Source organism: Arvicola amphibius, chromosome 12 (assembly GCF_903992535.2).
Source record: "Arvicola amphibius chromosome 12, mArvAmp1.2, whole genome shotgun sequence".
Lineage (NCBI taxonomy): Eukaryota > Metazoa > Chordata > Mammalia > Rodentia > Cricetidae > Arvicola > Arvicola amphibius.
The window spans coordinates 88309831-88316790 of NC_052058.2; positions in this window are offsets into that span (position 1 = coordinate 88309831).

Below are 6960 nucleotides of genomic sequence, written 5' to 3' on the forward strand. Positions count from 1 at the left end.
TGTCCCAACTGGTCTGCCTCTGGGGTGTGTGTGTGTGTGTGTGTGTGTGTGTGTGTGTGTGTGTGTGATCCAGCGAATTTAATTAAGGCTACTCAAGGAGCATGGGCAAATTACCAGTGAATACCACCTGAAGAAAATTTCTGTTCCTTTCCTAGCAATATTGACAGCTTATAACTTCTCAAGAAGTGGGGATCCTGCATGAATCCCTTCCTCCTCCATGACAGAATGCATGTCGCCCAGTTCTGTGCAGGCAGTCTGGTCTAGAGTGCAAAGGCTGTGTGTTGCCGGGAGGATAGCATTCCATAGCACACCTCCCTTCGCCCAGCTCTTAAGTTCATCTCCATAAACACATTTCTTACAGGTGTGTATTGTATTTTGAACATATATATCTCCTCTCCGTTACTCTCTACCCTCTATTTTCTTGTTTCTGTTCTGTTGATCCCTATGATTTCCTTAGACAATCTCAGTTCTTTCATTTAGACTATACACACATGATTTTATGAGACCGTACGAAATGTAGGAACCACAAATGAGCAATATATTTATATTTCTGAGCTTGGCTTAATTTGCTCAATATAATTACCTCTGGTGTTAATCTCACTACGACAGCAATTCAAAGCCAAATTTGAAGCAAGTTTTAATTAAATACTAGCCAGGCAGATGGACTCTGGCCAAGTCCATACCAAAATTGCCAGGAAATGACCCAGAATCAAGTATGGCACGGGTTTAAGAAGGAAATCCTATAATTCATTGCTTTTCCCCTCAGGCCCAATCAAGGGCAAACATGCATCCTGGTCGACATCTAGCCTACATCCAATCAGGGGCAAGTAAACATCCTGATGGACATCAAGCTTACATCCAATGAGGGGCAAGCATACATCTGATGGACATCTAGCCTACATCCAATCAGGGGCAAGCACATCCTGATGGCCATCTAGCCTACATCCAATCAGGGGCAAACGTATATCCTGACGTACTTCCTGCCTGTGAACCTCCTGCTCGCACATGATCAAGCACATCTGACGCCTAGGATTCAAACAAATTTGAGGGGGGGAAAATCACATGGCTTGTTATCTCCCATAAACAATAGCCTCCAACCTTTCAGGAACTGCCTGCCCTCAGGCAAGGGGCTTGCAGAGCAAGATCTCTAAGGCATAGTAATTCAATCTTCAAAATGTAGCTTTGGCTCTCACACCAGGTGCATCCATTTTCCCACAAATGATATAACTATTCTCCATGACTGAGAAATATCCATTGTGTGTATACGTCACACTTTTCACCCATTCCTATGCTGTTGGTCATCTAGGGTCCCTCACTTGTGAATGTTACTGCAATGGGCACCACTGAGTAGGTGTCCATGTCCTTTGTTGATTTGCTGGCTTCCAGGTGAAAGTACTCAGGAGTGGTATAGCTAGGCGTTGGACGAATCTATTTCTAGTTGTTTATTATCAAGCCGGGAGGGTCCCAGCCCTTAAAGGGGGGAAGCGGACACAGGGTCCCACCCCTATCAAGAAGCTATTTGCAACTGATCCCTGCTGGCAAAGGGAAATCCAGTTTTTTCCCCTCTATGGAGTGATCCAGGACAGGCCCCAGGCCCAGAAAGTTAGCCAACATGAAGTAAACTTGATGCTTCTTTGTATGTGTGTGTGGTGTTTATTGGGGGGGGGGGAGCATTTCTTTGGTTTTTTTTTTTGTTTGCTTCTTTTTGTGGGTTTTTTTGTTTTTGTTTTGAGACAGGGTGTCTTCATATCCCTGACCGGCCTTGAACTCACAGAGATCCACCTACCTCTACATTCTGAGTGCTGGGATTAAAGACGTGTGCTACCTTGCCTAGTTTTTTTTGGAAGGGAAGGGGTGGAATGGAAACTCAGAGCAGTAGAAGCTCCTTGGAATCTATGAGGGTGACCCTAGCAAATACTCCTAGTTAGGGGAGACTCAGAGCTCAAACTGGCCATCTTCTGTCATCAGGCAACCCAGCCACGAAAACTTTGATGTATAATTTGTCCTGCCTGCAAGATGTGCTGGGGTCATGGTGGTACAGAACTGGTGGGAGTGTTCAACCAATGACTGGTCTAAATTGAGGCCCACATCACGAGTGGGAGCCCATGCCTGACACTGCCTGGAGAGTCAGGAATCAGGGGTTGGATAGGCTAGAAACCTACGATAGAACCAAACATGACTAGTAAAAAAAAGTCAATGAAATGATTCCTAATAATATTCTGTTATACTCATAGATTGAAGCCTAGCATCATCGTCATCAGAGAGGCTTTATTCAGGAACCTATGGGAGCAGAAACAGAGACCCATAGCCAACACTAGGCAGAGCTCAGGGAACCAAACAGAAGGGGGGAAGGAAGGATTGTAGGAGCCAGAGGGGTCAAGGACAGCATGAGAACAGAGCCCAAAAGGATCAACGAAGCAGGGCTCATAAAGACTCAAAAGACTGATTGACAGCTAGGTCCTCTGCAAATATGTTTTTTTAAAATATTTATTTATTTATTATGTATACAATATTCTGTCTGTGTGTATGACTGCAGGCCAGAAGAGGGCACCAGACCCCATTACAGATGTGTGAGCCACCATGTGGTTGCTGGGAATTGAACTCAGGACCTTTGGAAGAGCAGGCAATGCTCTTAACCACTGAGCCATCTCTCCAGCCCCCTGCAAATATGTTTGACAGTATAGCCTGGCGTTCCTGTGGAACTCCTAACAGTGGGAGGGGGTGTGTCTCTGACTCTGTTGCCTGCTCTCAGGACCCTTTTTTTCCTGCTGGGTTGACTTGTCCAGCCTTCATATTAGGTTTTGTGCCTAGTCTTTTGTTATGCCGTGTTCAGTTGATATCCCTCAGATATCAACTTTCCTGAAGGGAAATGGAGGAGGAGTGGAGCTGGGGGAGAGGAGAGAGGGAATTAGGAGGAGTAGAGGGAGGGAAACTTCAGTCAGGATGTAATACATGGGAGAAGAATAATTTTTTTTTTTTTTGGTTTTTTGAGACAGGGTTTCTCTGCAGCTTTTTTTTTTAGAGCCTGTCCTGGAACTAGCTCTTGTAGACCAGGCTGGCCTCGAACTCACAGAGATCCGCCTGCCTCTGCCTCCCGAGTGCTGGGATTAAAGGCGTGCGCCACCACAGCCCGGCTTGAGAAGAATAAATTATAAAAAAAGAAAAAAAACTGTAAAATTAACAGAGATAGAGGGAGCATAAAGTTGAATGGGTAGGGAGGTAGAAGGGAATTGGGGAGGGGTTGAGGGAGGAGAAGGAACATGACCAGAATATAAAAATATATTGTATAAAAATTAAAATAAAAATTAGATTTATTTATTTTATGTGTACTAGTGGTTTTCCTACATGTATGTGTATGCAGCATGTGCATGCTTGGTGCCTGGAAAAGCCGGAAGAAGGCAATGTCTACCTTAGAACTGAAGTTATAGACAGTGTGAGCCACTGTATGGGTGCTGGAATTGAACCCTGGTTCTCTAGAAGAGCAGTCAATGCTCTTAACCACTAAGTCATTGCTGCCGCCCCTATTTCTAGGTTTTGAAAAATCTCCATAGAGATTGGATCAGTTTACGGCGTGGACCACATGAATGGCGACCATTGCTGTTTGACAATGTTCCAGAATTCTGAACTTGTGGATTATAATTCTCCAGCACCCTTTACTCTCATTTTTAATAATTCTTACTGTTATGCCCAAATCCATGAAGTCCCTGCAAAAGCCAACAAGGAGATTGAGTCCTGTACGTAAAAGCAAAGAGTCTTTATTTTAATCACGTTTGCAAACTCCGTCTCTCTTCATATTCAACGTATTGGAATAAACAGGGAGCCCCGAGCTCAATCAGAATAGGGTTTTATAGTAGTAAAGGTGGGGGTTATGGGTCTCTGAGGTTCAGGACTCCTGATAGGTTGATATTTGTCTAGGGGTGTCCTGGTGAGTATGTTGGAATGCCAGGCATTTCCTTTAAATGGTCTGTTCTTGGGTGGAAATTGGGTAATCTCAGCTTGTGGTTCCTCCAGCAACCAGGCGTTGCCTCAGGGTAAACTATTGAGACCTGGCCTCTTATTAGATTTATCTAAGGCTGAGTTCTACTCTGGCAGGTGATAATGGTTGGAAGTAAAGAACTTCCTTTGGGTGGCTTGCCCATACTTAGCTTATCACGGCTGACCCCCAGTTTACTATGATGCCTTTCCCTTTGGGAAATTTCAAGTGGACTTTAAAGGATAAAGATGGATAAAATGGAAGCCTCTTTAAACAAAATAATTCTCTGGAAAAAATCCTCATCACCGTGGAGCCATATAGTGTGATAACTGCCTATTCCACACAGGTTAGCACCAAGCTGCTAGGAAATGTAGATCGGCAGCATAAATAAGGTATATTTGATAAGATAATCAAGATTTATAAATTCCTAAGGTCTACTCAGGCTCGCAGTAATATTTGTCTAGCTTCATCTTTGCTCACTTTAAGCGTTAGCTATTTGGATAAACCAAGCCATACAAAAAACTGCAATATTCTATAATGGAGAGTCTGGTCCCCCAAGAAAGTCCTTTTCCCAAGGTCAGGCATTTAGACAAAAGTCCCCGTTCTCTTAGGGGTTTGAAGAAAGCTCCTGCTCACTAAAAAAGGAGTCATTTTTATCCCTGGCGAGAGGAACTTAATAGATTTTCTGACACCACCCCCCCGCCCCAACACCATAATATGGTTTCTCCACCAACATAGTAAGCCAGATCAAGCTGAATTGAAAAGTATAGCATGTTTATTTGAGCAAAGCAACTCCTGGGTGGGTTCTCCAGTCCCAGAGATTGAGAAGCCATGCCCACAAAGAAAATCAAACTGGGTTTGTGCCCAAGTATGGTCAAAAGATGAGTGCTTTAGGTGGCTTCGGCAGCTGGCAACTTCAGGGGAGGAAGCCACAGTATCTGCTAAGAGTGCGGAACTGGGATTTTTGGAGCCTTTCCTTTGTTTAGAGATTGAGTGGCAGGAGGGGGGGGGGGAAATGGGGCTTCCTGGATCCTGTAACAGGGATGATACAGAGGTTCCAGCTGAGCAGAACTTTTGGCCCTTCCATTAACATAGGACTGGCACCTATAAACTTGTCAGTGTCAATACTAGCTTCCTCAACTCCGTCACAAGCCACACCCTAACTCATACGCCTCTTTTCTCCCATTTGATCCTTTGTGCAATTACAGAGTATAAAAAGGTGCAACCTTTTTTTCAATAAACAGGCAGCCATCCTGATCTACTCTGAGATCCTGTCAGTCTCTTCCTTCCCCTAACATCTCCACACCTACTCTCTGGGGCCTGAATGCCCACAGGAGCTGGGCTCCAGCAGGTTTACATTCACGCCAACAGTATAGAAGGGGCCCTGTTTGCCCACCTGTCCTGGAACTCTGTATGTAGGCCAGGCTGGTCTCAAAATCACAGAGACTTGCCTCTGCCTTCCTAGTTCTGGAAGTAACATGCCCAACTCATATTTTCTTAATGATTGGGGTAAGACTCTCTCTCTCTCTCTCTCTCTCTCTCTCTCTCTCTCTCTCTCTCTCTCTCTCTCTCTGCGTGCACATGTGTGTGTGTGTGTGTGTGTGTGTGAGCACATGTGTGTGTGCGTGCACGTGTGTGGGGGGTGTGTTGAGACAGGGTCTCTTTACATAGCCCTAGCTGTCATGAAACTCACTGTATAGACCAGGCTGGCTTCAACTCATAGAGATCCACTTGTCTCTGCCTCTCAAGTGCTGGGATTAAAGGCATGCTCCAGCACACCAGGCTGTAAAACAGAATAACATTAATGTAGTTGTGATATGCATTTCTCTGATGGCTAGAGAGCTTGAACAGCCTGGCCACACATGTGGGGGTCCAGGGCAGTCTGGCTACATATGGGGCCCAGGCTAGACAGCTGCTACAGCAGACATCACTGGGTTCCAGGAAAAGCCATAAACTGGCACCACCCAGGGATGGACCATCCAAACGAAATTTCTAATACTCACAAGGACACCCCTAGAAACTGTCATCCAATTGGGTGTCCTGAACCTTAGAAATCCCTTACCCCTACCTTTGGTACTATAAAAACCCAGCCCCAACTGAGCTTAGGGCTTTTTGATCAGTCCAATACCTTGGACACACGGAGAGTATGAGTTTGCAAACTTGTTTAAAAATAAAGACTCTTTGCTTTTACATACAGGACTGTAACCCCCGCTTGGCGGGTCAGCTATTCAGGGTCCTCTGAAGGGGCGCTAACCTGCAAGAACATGGGCTGGAGAGAGAAATGGAGACCAAGCAAGAGTCTATTGTCAAGGTCTCCATTTTTTTAACATTTTACTAAGATTTTTCCCTACCTTGCCCCATGTCTGGGGATGGATTCCTGGGCTGGTTAAAATTAACCAGGGGCATTTTTCATCTATAAAACAAAAGAATTCAGCTAAATCTCTCTTTTTAACTCTTACTCCTCTTTCCCTAAGTGACTGTTGAAATTCCCATATGAATTTCTCTTCCTTTGGAAGCGATTGTCCCATGTCTTATAGACGACAACGAACCTGCGCCTACCTCCATCCTGCAGACCTGTCCGAGTATCACTGCTGGTCAGGACCTTATTTTCCTTCGTCCCGGGACTGCGCCTCGTCGTCCTGTTAGTTGGCCGTACTTCAGGGTCCGTGTTCAGGCGCCACTGTAACCCCGCCGGCAGGGTCAGCTATTCAGGGTCCTCTGAAGGGGCGCTAACCTGCAAGACATCGGCTGAAGAAGAGGAAGGAAACCAAGCAAGATTCTATTGTCAAGGTCTCCATTTATTGGGGTGAAAGTTACAGCTTATATACCCTTGAATGGGGTAGAGGTAGGGGTAGGCAGGAACTCTGCCGGGGTAACTGAAGGTCATCAGCCAGCACCTGGTGTAAGCCGAAGCATGTGATTCATTAACATTGGAGTAAGGGGCAGGTTCTGTTAACAGAATGTCCTCAAGAAGTTGGGATGAGGGG